The sequence below is a fragment of the Hyperolius riggenbachi genome, chromosome 1 (assembly GCF_040937935.1).
Source record: "Hyperolius riggenbachi isolate aHypRig1 chromosome 1, aHypRig1.pri, whole genome shotgun sequence".
Classification (NCBI taxonomy): Eukaryota; Metazoa; Chordata; class Amphibia; order Anura; family Hyperoliidae; genus Hyperolius; species Hyperolius riggenbachi.
In genome coordinates this window covers 625,836,763-625,851,200 of record NC_090646.1, presented here as the reverse complement: position 1 = coordinate 625,851,200, position 14,438 = coordinate 625,836,763, and the positions used below count along the sequence as shown (strand labels likewise).

The following is a 14,438-nucleotide window of genomic DNA, read 5'->3' as shown; positions in this document are numbered from 1 at the left end:
AGGTAACTATTTATGTTTGGTTTTTTTTATTGTATTTTTTTTTTTATTTAATTACAAAAATAAATAAATTGGGGAGTGTGGGAGGTAATGAGTTAATTTATTGTGTAAAACTAATGTATTTGTATATGTAAAATGCTTTAGGGTGTAGTTTTACTTTACTTTTACAGTGAGTTTGTGTGCATGCGACCTGTAAGCGTCCGGAAGGACGCTTACAGGAAGCACTATGAGGCTGGGAAGATCACAATGATCGCACTGTTTCTCATAGAAGCAGCAGATCATTGCGGGGGCTTAGATCAATGAACGGGAATGGATTTTCCCGTTCATTGATTTCCGGGTGAGCGGGCGGCGGCATGCACGAGCGGCGGGAACGCACGCACGAGCGGCGGGAGCGCGGACAGCGGCGGTAGCGCGGGAGGTACGGATTTCTCCGTCCCTTGGTTTTATAAGGGTGGAAAAAGGGAAGGATAAATCCGTACCGCTGGGGGTAAAGTGGTTAAAGGACCACTACCGTGAATCAATTAATTGTAAACCATCCCACAATAGATATAAAAATGATATAGGAGCCTTGCTGTGTCTTTTTTTTTTTTTTTGTGATGTCCCTTTAATTTACTATATGTCACTGAAATCTGTGTCCGTCAGTCCCTTACATAACGCTGATGGACTTTTGTAACTAAATAAACATAGCAGAGGGATTTTTTTCAGGTTGTGAAAAAAAAAAGACAGATGGTTTATCCCTGCATTCTCAAACTGTCAATAATGTACTGCTTAAGCTCACCTGATCTTTACCCTCATCAATAGCCGTTACACAGAAGGACCCCCCCGCACTCAGGCATCCCGCAGGCTTTGAGGGAGGCAGCTGTCAGCGCAGACTCTGCTGCGCAATGAGCCTCTCTTCCTTGATTCGCTTGCGGGTAGTGATGGGTCATTCGCGAACGAGCCGGCTCTAAGAGCCGGCTCTTTGCTGCGAACGACAAGAGCCGGTTCTCAGTTTTGAAAGAGCCGATGCCTCAGCAGCCCCACACAGCTCTGATTTGCTGTGTAATAAAGGGCGCTGAGGCATGCTGGGAGATGTAGTCCTCCTCTTGCAGCTTGCAGGAGTGTATGGGGCGGAGCAGAGCAGTAGCAGGAGGGATTGCCCCAGTCAGAGAAGCAGTCTGGAGTTGTCATGGAGATGGGGGCGGGGCTTTTACTCCGATTCTGAGTGGTGTCTAGTGATATTTAATGAAGAGCCGATTCAGAGCCGTAAGAGCCGGCTCTTTAATGGGAGCCGATTCAGAAGAGCCGATTCTCCGAGAAGAGCCGCAGCTCTGGCCCTGATGATGTGCGGTGTAATGAGCCGCCCTAGCACATCATCAGGGCCAGAGCCGCGGCGATAGACGGGGGCAGCACATTCTGTCACTACCACTGCAGAGCGGCTCATAACACGCACGTCATCAGTGGCAGACCCGCAGGCGAATTGAGGAAGAGGGAGAGAAGCTCATTGCGCAGCAGAGTCTGCGCTGACAGCTGCCTCCCTCAAAGCCTGCGGGATGCCTGAGTGCGGGGGGTCCTTCTGTGTAACGGCTATTGATGAGGGTAAAGATCAGGTGAGCTTGAGCAGTACATTATTGACAGTTTGAGAATGCAGGGATAAACCATCTGTCTTTTTTTTCACAACCTGAAAAAAAATCCCCCTGCTATGTTTATTTAGTTACAAAAGTCCGTCAGCGTTATGTAAGGGACTGACAGACACAGATTTCAGTGACATATAGTAAATTTAAGGGACATCACAAAAATAAAAAAAAGACACAGCAAGGCTCCTATATACTTTTTATATCTACTGTGGGATGGTTAAAAATTAATTGATTCGCGAAAGTGGTCCTTTAACTCATGATTTATCTAACTGACTTAACTCCTGCTTTATCTCTCTTTATTTGACTTAACTCATGCTTTATCTTTCCTTACCTGTTTATCTCATGCATTAGTTCCCCTTACCGGTAAAATGAATGGGAACCAGTTTTTTTTTATACATTTCCAATAGCTTATCATGTACCTATTTCTCTCCTGTGCTGCTCAGTCCCCTTATTGTGTGAATTGCTGCAGCCTGGCACCCACAATCTCATTTATACTTATTTGACCAGTCCGGTCGAATATAATGCTGTTGGGAGGAGGCAGAGCTTATTTCCACTGCTCTGCCTCTCCTCCGTCATTCATTGCCATCACCTCTCCTTTCCCCGCCCCTCTGAGCCGCCCTCCCAATGATGCACAGCTCTCTTGTCTCACTGAAGGAGCGTGCATAGTAACGCTGCACAACACAGGCAGCATTGACGGCAGAAGAGAAGACGCATAGTTCTACTCTGGGAAAAAGTTGTGAGTAGACCTATGCAACATTTTATGGCCGGGGCTGCTTCTCGCGCGACTTTACCAGCGCTAGTAAAAAGGAAGAGGCAGCTGACCCGGAAGAGAAAGGCAAAGGTCAGCAGCCATCTTGGATAACACGGGCATTGGTGCTGGGAAAAATAAACAGATCCAGGGGCGGGGGAGCGGCAAAATACAGTAAGGTGAATGTTCTCTTTATTTTGAACATGTCCATGATTTTTTTTTTATTATTATTTGATTCCCATTGGCTTTAAAATGAAAAATAAATAAGGTTTGTGAATCAACAACCATTGTATGGGTCCCCCTTGTGCCACTAAAACAGCTCCAGTCCATCATGACTTGGTCTTCTCAAGATCACTGACAATGTCTTGGGGAATATGGCATCAAAGTAGAGGTGTATCTAGGGTAAACAACGCCTATAGCTAACACTTAAATCTGCCCCGGGCTTGTATAAGAAGGGGGAGGGGCTAACCATCCAAACAGTTAAAGGTGCAGTCATTCTGTGGAATCGGTTGTGTTCAGGTTGACGTGAAACATACAAACAAACCAAACAAACACAGAACAACATTTATATCGTGCTTTTTCTCCTGGAGGACTCAAAGCGCCAGAGCTGCAGCCACTAGGACTAGCTCTATAGGCAGTAGCAGTGTTAGGGAGTCTTGCCCAAAATCTCCTACTGAATAGGTGCTGGCTTACTGAACAGGCAGAGCCTGTACATGGCCTGTAAGACTGAAGTTGGGCAAGAGTACCTTCCCCAAATAAAAATTAGGCAGCTTCGCCGGCAAAAATGTAACCAGGCAGCAGAATGTCCCTCAGAGAAAAACTAGAATGTATATGGAGAACAGCAGCAGCGCCCCCTGTATGAGGCGCCCCCTGTATGAGGCGCCCATGGCACACGCCATTCCTGCACCCATGTAGATACACCTCTGCAACAAAGCATTAGCAACAGAGTCTGTAAGTCTTTCGCCATCCAAGAACATGTAGTAGTGTATGTAGTCTGCAACAAAGCTTTAGGTAGGTGGTCACATGACCTAAAAGAAAACATGCCTTTTAAAACCAATCCTCCTTCTTCCAATGCTCCATCATGAGTCAGTTCTGACACCCACATGTCCTCCCTATGCACTTTTAACTATAGCCACAGGTCAGCATGGCCACTACGGCCTGCAGCTATGAAACTCCATAATTATTGTGTTTCTTCCCCCTCCAGGCCCCAGAGCTGGCTATCAAACCACCCCCCCCCCCCCCCCCCCCCCCCCAGGAGAATGAAATTTGCCATTTGCCCGGTTACCCTGCCTCTGGCGGCTGGCCGCTCTCCCCTAAACTTGATAAAGGCCGCAGGCCGAAACGTCGTGTGTATTTTTGTACTATGGTATAAATAAATTATAGCAATTTTTGCACGAAATCCAGGTGGAGACCCACTCACTTTTTCCTTACCTTGGTTGCAACGTTCACACCCTTGGGATCCGGGTGCGGACTGGTAGACTCCCTGGTGAAAGAAAAATGATGAATGCAGTGTGAGCAGAGGGGCAACTTTTTCTTCGCTCTCCCCTAAACATCAATGTGCCCCCCTTGGTGCCATGCATTATAATCTCACCTGCTTAGGTGCTGCTGCTTCCGGGTTCATACACTGTTTCCCCTAAGTGCCCCCGTCACATTCAGCAGGTGATGCCATGTATAGCATGTGCCCCCGTATGACATCAAACACACATGCTTGGCGGCGCTCGGAAAGGACCTGGACAGTCTTGGCAGCTGATGCAGGTGAGATTTCCAATGCATGGGCACCGGAGGGGGGCATCTTTACATTTGGAGAGACATCGGCTGGGAGTCTGCTGCGTTTGTCGGTCATCGTGATATCGCTCGCTGTTACTGCTATGCACCCGATCAACTATGTCAAACCGAGATTTTCCAGAGTACATTTGACCAAATTCGGCCTGAAATCGGTTGACTCATTGATCGGGCATGCTAGCTATGGCATCTATTTTCTTCTGATTGATAGATGTATGGCCAGCTTAACTTTCATTCTTTGATCTGTTCATTTTTCACAATTCCAAGAAGCCAAGCTCAGAACTATATACAGTGGGATGGTCTGGTCTGGAGAGCAATGTCCAGGAGTCTGTGACAAAGCTGTGTGGCCAGTGCAGGGACTGGGAATCTTGCCAAAGTGGAGGGACGCATGGATTCCACTCAGTATCAGCAGATTCTGGAGACTGATGTCCAGGAATCAGTGACAAAGCTGAAGCTGCGCTGGGGCTGGATCTTTCAACTAAACAATTACCCTAAATACTGCTCAAAATCCACTAAGGCATTCATGCAGAGGAACAAGTACAACGTTCTGGGATGGCCATCTCAGTCCCCAGACCTGAATATAATTGAAAATCTGTGGTGTGAGTTATAGAGAGCTGTAAATGCTCGGAAGCCATCAAACCTGAATTAACTAGAGATGTTTTGTAAAGAGGAATGGTCCAAGATACCTTCAACCAGAACCAGACTCTCATTGGAACCTACAGGAAGCGTTTAGAGGCTGTAATTTCTGCAAAAAGGGAATCTACTAAATATTGATTTCATTATTTTTTGTGGTGCCCAAATTTATGCATCTGCCTAGTTTTGTTTAAACAATTATTGCACACTTTCTCTAAATGCAATACACTTCATTTCACCTATCAAATATTATTGTGTGTGTCCTCTATAATATATATTTAACTGACTTTTTTTATCGTAACAACCAACGATTTATACAGAAAAATCATGACGATTAACAACATTGCCCAAACTTTCGCATCCCACTGTAGAATAGTGACAAAGCCACCAGAAGCTATTTCCACTCCATTTTTGTTTACAGCGCACCTGCATTCCTGTGTAGATGAAAAGATTCTTGCAGTCAGTCAGGTAGGATAGCCCGATAGCACATATATCATCACACAGGAGAAACAGGTCCTTCTGGATAAACCTGTTATTGTGACTCGCAGCTATCAGCAACTGAGAGTTGGTAAAACTGTCTCTCGTAGCAACAGCCGTAAACGTGAATGTTATTTAGCTAATGGACAAAGTAGCATCCCAAGACAGAGACAGTTTTAGATTTTAGATGACCGCAAGCACTGCTGTGTGTGCGGCAGAGCTGGTCATTGTTAGCGGAGCGAGAGATGGACTCAAGAAAAATTAAACTAATGTTAAAAATGCAAATACTGAACATTAGAGAACAGCTTTTGGTAGTGTAAAGGTGGATGTATACTACCAGATGTGGTCAATGATCAATTTGTATCAGATATTGATTATCACATTCAGAGCCGGGACTAGGTCCTCCAGCACCCAAGGCTGAGGCACCAAAGTGCGCCCCTCCATCCCTGCCACCCCAGCCATCACACACTGATTGCTATTAGACTAAGAGGCGTCCCAGGGCCCCCAACCTACCCAACACCTTAATATCTAGTTATCTGGCTTGCAGTCACTGCCATGTATACCCTTTTCTTATTTCTTTCTGCTTCAAACACAATTAGGAATGACAGCTGTATGAATTCTGCGCCCCCTCCTACACTGCGCCCTGACCGTCCCGGCCCTGATCACATTGCCTTACTTGATATTAGATCAAAGTTCAGCAGAGATCTGAACTAACACCGTTAGCACTAGGGCTGCTCAAATCCTGATCTGGGAGATACCCGGATAGTTGCTATCCGGATATCTCCCAGTAAACCTGTGGGGAGGGGTCAATCTTTCCTGTCTGACGTCCTCTTCGTCCATCCCTGGCGCCTCCCACGATGTGGTCCACGCACTACGTGACTACAAACACTTTTTCCTTCAACCCGGAAGGAGGAAGTGTTTGTAGTCACGTGAACGCCAGGTGGACTCCATCGTGGGAGACGCCAGGGCCAGAAGACGTCAGACAGGAAAGATTGAACCCCCCTGCCCGCCCCGCACAAGTTTACTAGGAGATATCCGGATAGCAACTATCCGGGTATCTCCCAGATCCGGATTTGAGCGGCCCTAATTAGCACCTCTGCGGGTGGTTTTGTACTGTTAGATGCAGAAGAATAGTCTTGTATGGGAAGGCAGAAATGGTCAGGCAACCTTTTATAACTTGACCTGGCAACAGGGGGCTCTCAGTCTACTAGCAGCAGCAGTCAAACAGTCTTCTCTAACTTTCAGCAGTAGACGCACTCCTTCTGTAACTGAAACTTAAGGAACAAGCACTTAGTCTTCTGTTACTGGTAGCAGTGGCAATCAGTCTTCTCTAACTGGCAGAAGCCGGCACTCAGCCTTCTCTAACTGGCAGCAGGGGACACTCAGCCTTTTCTAACTAGCAGCAGCGGGCATTCAGCCCGGATCAGAGAATAATGGCGCACAACGCTGATGCATACAAATGGTGCCGCATTAAAAAGATACACTTATCGCTATTTATCGTTAGTACTGCATAATAATAGCACATGGGGAAAAAAGAAGAAAAACGGCACACAGTAACGTTATTTAACAAAAGCGCCATTCATATGCCAAACAGCAGACGTTATTGCGCACAGTAACGTTATTTATCAATAGCGCCCTACATAAGCCAATCTGCAGAAGTTATTTAACTGCAAAACGGTAAATGGATGTAATGTAACACTGTCAAAATATTCTAAAGATGTTGCAGATCGAGGATTTAAAAAAACAATATTAACGGTATTAATGTTAGCAACTTTTTTTAAGTAATGTGCAGTAATGTAAACGTAAACTAACGTTATCAACTTTGTGCAAGTAATGTTCAGTACTGTGAACGTTAACTCACATTAATACACTGACTGTGCAGGATTGGAGTTAAAAAAAAAAAAAATCATAACGATATTAATGTTAGCTAATTTGTACCTTTTGTACAGTAGTCTTAACGTTAACTAACTATAATACACTTTGTGCAGGATTGGACTGCGCACTGCATTACATGTTATGTATGACCAAGAAAGAGAAAAGAAATCCTGAACGAATAGGCCGCACCACCATTTCACAATATGACAATCTTTATTAAACACTCTGTATAAACATAATAAAATCATTTAAAAGAAGAGAAGCTCTCATGCAGCACACACCAAAATACAATAAATGTGGAAAAAGAGTATCAACAATGCCTCACCACTTTAATATATGATAAGCCTTGTAAGCTGTATAGATTGTCAATTGGGTTCAAATATTGAGCACAATATAAAGCAATACCAGACCCGGGTCTCAAATCCCATGATAAAGTGCAATTGCCTGAATAGATTAGCTAAAAAATCACAGTGCAAAGAAAGAAGTGACAATTGTACATGCTCAAAGAACATACTGTAAGTAGTGATAGTAATGTATGGACTGTGCATATAGGGATCAGAAATACAAAGGGGTGTATATTATTATTATTATTATTGATTTATAAAGCGCTAACATATTCCGTGGCGCTGTGCAAAGTAAGAAACAAACATGGGGTACATAATACCTCAATTCACTAAGATCATGCTGGAGGTAATAAGGCAAGAGAAAACTTACCTCCACACAGTTATCTTATCTCTTCATTCCTTATGTTACCTCTTCTGTAGTTAATTTACCTCCTCTGTAGTTTATTTACCTCCTCTGTAGTTAAGTTACCTCCTCTGTAGTTATTTTCACACAGCCTGTCTTTAACTCTGGAGTTATTTTAAGGATTATAAAGAGTTAACTTAAAGACAGAAGAGTTAACTTTAGGTTTGCCTGAGGTAAAATGTTTCCTGAATACTACATGCCTTATCACCATGGTAACAACTCTAGAAGAGTTATTAAAGACAGGAGATAAGCTTAGTGAATTGAGGCCAATGGTGTACACTAATATACAAGATACATAATTAGTGACAAAATACAAAAAATGATACAACATACAGAATACAGAATTGGTAATGACAGTGATAAAAGTAACATGATGAATGAAATGTATAATGATTTCCAAGACACAAAAGGGGGAGAGAGCCCTGCCCTTGCGAGCTTACAATCTAAAGGCAATGGGGGGAAAGAAGAGGGGGTGTATATACATACATATACCGGTCTGGACATGCCAGCAGCTGCGAGGGGAGGGCGGTGGGAGGCACACAAGACGCTCCACGTGTCTTATTATACTGCAATGTGTTTATATGTAAATATCAATGATTTGAAAATAAAAAATAGCAATAATCCAGTTAAAAATAACTTTAAACGAAGACTTCTATCAAGAGCGTTAGAGTTATTAATATCAATTAAAAAGTTATTTAACGTTTTTAAGGAGACAATTTCTTAACGGTGATTAACGATTAACAATAAGGCTGGGTCCACACTAGACCCGGTTGCAGGACGGACACTGCAGTCCGGATCAGGGGAAGTACCACCGTACTGCAAACTGATGAAGGTGCATCAGTTTTGCATCAGTTTTGTATCAGTTTCCGTTCAGGTTTTTCCCTGACAGAAAACGTCTCTATCATTAGGAAGGAGTGGGAGGATTTTTTGGGCCAATCATAAAGTTCAGGCTATCCGTTTTCACATCCGTTTTTTGCCTGTGGAGCTGGAGATGCGTTTTCTCATTGCTTTCACTACCCCTGCGTGTATCCGTGGTCCTGATCCGTTGCGTGAAAATGCAGCAGGTCCGGACCTTCCGTTCAGGTTTTAAAAACGGATCCCCGCAAACGCAGACGGATCCGTTTTTTACTTGGGTGAGGCTGGCTGCTATTTTAAACATTAGTATCCGGGACTCCGTTTTTCATCAGGTTTGAAAAACGCAGCCACGGATACGTTTCCGGACCTAGTGTGGACCAGCTCTAAGCGGAAGACGGATTAGTGGCATCACAAGGCGCCATTATTCGCAGGCACCATTTTCATATGGATTAATTCAGCCTTCTCTAACTGGTGGCAGCAGGGGACACTCGGCCTTCTCTAACTAGCAGCAGCAGGCACTCAGTCTTCTCTAACTGGCAGCAGGGGACACTCGGCCTTCTCTAACTAGCAGCAGCAGGCACTCAGCCTTCTCTAACTGGCAGCAGGGGACACTCGGCCTTCTCTAAATAGCAGCAGCGGGCACTCAGTCTTCTCTAAGTGGCAGCAGGGGACAGTCAGCCTTCTTTAACTAGCAGCAGGGATGTACTCAGCCTTCTCTAACTGGCAGCAGGGGACACTCAGTCCTCTCTAACTAGCGGCATCGGGCATACAGTCTTCTCTAACCGACAGCAGGGGACACTCAGCCTTCTCTAACAAGCAGCAGGGGACACTCGGTCTTCTCTAACTGACAGCAGTGGGCACTCAGTTTTCTGTAACTGGCAGCAGCAGGCACTCAGTCTTCTCTAACTTTCAGCAGTGAAAACTCATTCTTCTGTAACTGATAGCAGTGAACACTCAGTGTTCTCTAACTGGCCACAGCAGTATTCAGTCTTATGTATATGGTAAAAGCCAGAACTCAGTCTGAGTATTGGGGGCCATGCACGATACAATTTTTTATATTTCTTAATTCAAGAATTGCAATCGATTTTTCTGATTGATTGTGACATTTGAAAAATCTGACCAATGTCATGTTCAGTTTTTCCCTAATCCATATATACCGTATATAAAATTGTGTGTGTGTGTGTGTATGTATGTGATATGCTCTGGGGGTCTCGCATCCACTCTGCACACCTGGGCGGAACAACAAACAACCTACCAGAGTTCACCCATTCACCTCAATGGAAAAAGCTGCCATTCTAACAGTAATAAAGCCACATTCACCAAACTTGGCACAGCTGGTCACATGGTAGGGTGGCCATCCGTCCGGATTTCCGCCGGACAGTCTGGTTTTTGGACCTATTGTCCTCCGTCCGGCGGAAGGCAAAGGAGGACTGCTAAATGTCCTCCTTTTCGGCCATTTCCTCATCCATCTTCCCTAACGCTGATGCACAGGCGCAGTGGCACTGCCTGTGATGATGTCACACGTTACGTGTGACACGTAGCCGCAGCGGGAACAGAGGCAGCCCATGATTGGCGGGGGGGAGGAGCCGACCGGATGACGAGCGAGCGCGACCCGGAGGGAGCCGCACCCATTCTACTACGCAACAGCCCGCCGCACTGCCAGTCGCTCTGCAGCCAGCCAGCCACCGCACTGTCTGCCACTGCCAGTCGCTCCGCTCCGATTGGCTGCCTGCACAGTCCGCAGTAGTTGTAGTGCTAGCGGGCAGCCACTGTGTGTGACAGTAGCCAGGCTGCTAGTAACTAAAAGCCAGCAGTATTACTAGTAGTAAGTCACTAAGAGCCGTACTGCCGCCGTCCGTGGTCACTTCAGGTCAGTCCAGTCCACTCTGGTCAATTGCATTTGTGGGGAAATGTGCCAATAACTTTGCATTTGTGGGGAAATCTGCCAATAACATTGCATTTGTGGGGAAATCTGCCAATAACATTGCATTTGTGGGGAAATCTGCCAATAACATTGCATTTGTGGGGAAATCTGCCAATAACATTGCATTTGTGGGGAAATCTGCCAGTGAGATTGCATTTGTGGGGAAATCTGCCAGTGAGATTGCATTTGTGGGGAAATCTGCCAATGAGATTGCATTTGTGGGGAAATCTGCCAATAAGATTGCATTTGTAGGGAAATCTGCCAATGAGATTGCATTTGTGGGGAAATCTGCCAATGAGATTGCATTTGTGGGGAAATCTGCCAATAACATTGCATTTGTGGGGAAATCTGCCAGTGAGATTGCATTTTGTGGTCGGCCGGCCCTCCACCATGTGGACTATTGTGCGCCACTGCCCTCGGAAAGATGTCCTCCTTTTTAGGGTTCTGCAAGTGGCCACCCTATCACATGGTGACCGAGGTTACAAATTCCAGGAAAGTGGGTGGAACATAAAACAGCCAATCGAATTTCAACTGTTCATTTTAAATGGGAAAATGTAAACGGCAGCCATTCTTAGGCCTAGTTCACATTATAAATTGCAAGCGCTGAGCGCTTTTCTGAGCGCTTTTTAAAGCAATTTTCCTGGTGTTTTTTAAGCGATTAGTGATTTTTTAAAAGCGCTTTTGTCAATGCTTTTGTTTGGTGATTAGCGCTTTTTTTTTCTTAAGCCAATCAGGAAGTAAACTCTTTATCCACCCCTATTAAACCAATCTAATCAAATCAGGGTTGTCAGGGTTTTCAAACTTGGCACACTTGGTCGCTGGGTGATTGGCAACAATATTCAGGAAAGTGGGTGGAGCCTACAACAGCCAATCAAAATTCACCTATTAATTTTCAAGGGGAATATTTACTAACTTACCTGGGGCTTCCTCCAACCTCTGCTCTGTGCAGAGGGAGGACCTGGGGAAGGGAGCTGAGGGAAGAGGTGGGGAAGGGAGCTGAGGGAAGAGGTGGGGAAGGGAGCTGAGGGAGGAGGTGGGGAAGGGAGCAGAGGGAGGAGGTGGGGAAGGGAGCAGAGGGAGAAGGAGGGAAGGGGGCAGAGGGAGGACCTGGGGAAGGGAGCAGAGGGAGGAGATGGGGAAGGGAGCAGAGGGAGGAGGTGGGGAAGGGGTCAGAGGGAAGACCTGGGGAAGGGAGCAGAGGGAGGAGGTGGGGAAGGGAGCAGAGGGAGGAGGTGGGAAAGGGAGCAGAGGGAGGACCTGGGGAAGGGAGCAGAGGGAGGAGGTGGGGAAGGGAGCAGAGGGAGGAGGTGGGGAAGGGGGCAGAGGGAGGAAGTGGGGAAGGGGGCAGAGGGAGGAAGTGGGGAAGGGGGCAGAGGGAGGACCTGGGGAAGGGAGCAGAGGGAGGAGGTGGGGAAGGGAGCAGAGGGAGGAGGTGGGGAAGGGAGCAGAGGGAGGACCTGGGGAAGGGACCAGAGGGAGGAGGTGGGGAAGGGAGCAGAGGGAGGACCTGGGGAAGGGAGCAGAGGGAGGAGGTGGGGAAGGGAGCAGAGGGAGGAGGTGGGGAAGGGAGCAGAGGGAGGACCTGGGGAAGGGAGCAGAGGGAGGGGGTGGGGAAGGGAGCAGAGGGAGGAGGTGGGGAAGGGAGCAGCGGGAGAATGGGGAAGGGGGCAGAAGGAGGAGGTGGGGAAGGGAGCAGAGGGAGGAGGTGGGGAAGGGAGCAGAGGGAGAAGGGGGAAGGGAGCAGAGGGAGAAGGAGGAAGGGAGCTGAGGGAGGACCTGGGGAAGGGGGCAGAGGGAGGACCTGGGGAAGGGAGCAGAGGGAGGAGGTGGGGAAGGGAGCAGAGGGAGGACCTGGGGAAGGGAGCAGAGGGAGGAGGTGGGGAAGGGAGCAGAGGGAGGAGGTGGGGAAGGGAGCAGAGGGAGGACCTGGGGAAGGGGGCAGAGGGAGGACCTGGGGAAGGGAGCAGAGGGAGGAGGTGGGGAAGGGAGCAGAGGGAGGACCTGGGGAAGGGAGCAGAGGGAGGAGGTGGGGAAGGGAGCAGAGGGAGGACCTGGGGAAGGGAGCAGAGGGAGGAGGTGGGGAAGGGAGCAGAGGGAGGACCTGGGGAAGGGAGCAGAGGGAGGAGGTGGGGAAGGGAGCAGAGGGAGGAGGTGGGTAAGGGAGCAGCGGGAGAAGGGGGAAGGGGGCAGAAGGAGGAGGTGGGGAAGGGAGCAGAGGGAGGAGGTGGGGAAGGGAGCAGAGGGAGAAGGGGGAAGGGAGCAGAGGGAGAAGGGGGAAGGGGGCAGAGGGAGGACCTGGGGAAGATGGCAGAGGGAGGACCTGGGGAAGGGAGCGAGGGAGGACCTGGGGAAGGGAGCAGAGGGAGGACCTGGGGAAGGGAGCAGAGGGAGGACCTGGGGAAGGGAGCAGAGGGAGGAGGTGGGGAAGGGAGCAAAGGGAGGAGGTGGGGAAGGGAGCAGCGGGAGGAGGTGGGGAAGGGAGCAGAGGCAGGACCTGGGGAAGGGAGCAGAAGGAGGAGGTGGAGAAGGGAGCAGAGGGAGGAGGTGGGGAAGGGAGCAGAGGGAGAAGGGGGAAGGGGGCAGAGGGAGGAGGTGGGAAAGGGAGCAGAGGGAGGAGGTGAGAAAGGTAGCAGAGGAAGGAGGTGGGAAAGGGAGCAGAGGGAGGAGGTGGGGAAGGGAGCAGAGGGAGGAGGTGGGGAAGGGAGCAGAGGGAGGAGGTGGGGAAGGGAGCAGAGGGAGGAGGTGGGGAAGGGAGAAGAGGGAGGAGGTGGGGAAGGGGGCAGAGGGAGGATCTAGGGAAGGGAGCAGAGGGAGGAGGTAGTGAAGGGAGCAGAGGGAGGAGGTAGTGAAGGGGGCAGAGGGAGGAGGTGGGGAAGGGAGCAGAGGGAGGAGGTGGGGAAGGGAGCAGAGGGAGTAGGTGGCGAAGGGAGCAGAGGGAGAAGGTGGGGAAGGGAGCAGAGGGAGGAGGTGGGGAAGGGAGCATAGGGAGGAGGTGGGGAAGGGAGCAGAGGGAGGAAGGGGACTGAGGGAGGACCTGGGGAAGGGAGCAGAAGGAGGAGGTGGGGAAGGGAGCAGAGGGAGGAGGTGGGGAAGGGAGCAGAGGGAGGAGGTGGGAAAGGGGGCAGAGGGAGGATCTGGGGAAGGGGGCAGAGAGAGGAGGTGGGGAAGGGAGCAGAGGGAGGAGGTGGGGAAGGGGGCAGAGAGAGGAGGTGGGGAAGGAGGCAGAGAGAGGAGGTGGGGAAGGGAGCAGAGGGAGTAGGTGGGGAAGGGAGCAGAGGGAGTAGGTGGGGAAGGGAGCAGAGGGAGGAAGTGGGAAAGAGAGCAGAGAGTGGAGGCGGGGAAGGACAGATAATGGCTACTTATCTTTTAGAGCATAGAGGAAGTTCTGAGTTTAGTTCCACTTTAATGGTAATGCCAGTCCTTGTTTCACATATATATGAAGATGGGCGTGTAATCTATGTGATTTGATTAGATTGGTTTAATAGGGGTGGATAATAATTTCACGTCCGCCATGATGTACAATACTCCTTTCCTTATATTGCTTCTGAACAACGCTAATATTAACACTATAAAAACTGGGAAATGGATGCTAGTGGTAGACTAATGTCAGTGATCCCCGGGGATATCTTGCACTATGGAAAAATGGTGCTCTCCGTGGATATCCTGTCTCTTCCATGGATACACACTCCATGAATAGGTTCCGACAATTATCCTGTATGCATTTCCTGTATAATGAGAGTGGCCAGAGCTACATCGCTGCAGAAGGAAGGGCAGGTGATATCAC

General features: G+C 48.5%; 1 protein-coding gene across 2 annotated transcripts in view; it reads right to left on the bottom strand.

Moving 5' to 3' along the window:
* ELOVL7 (ELOVL fatty acid elongase 7) overlaps nucleotides 1-14,438 on the bottom strand; it is a 162,990-nt gene that overhangs the window by 122,605 nt on the left and 25,947 nt on the right. The window contains exon 2 of one of the 2 annotated variants that reach the window (XM_068271822.1): nucleotides 3,793-3,844. The exons of the other annotated variant lie outside the window; for it this stretch is intronic. The gene's annotated coding sequence lies outside the window, so the exon portion shown is untranslated. The remainder of the gene's footprint in view (nucleotides 1-3,792; nucleotides 3,845-14,438) is intronic. 2 annotated transcript variants of the gene reach the window in all.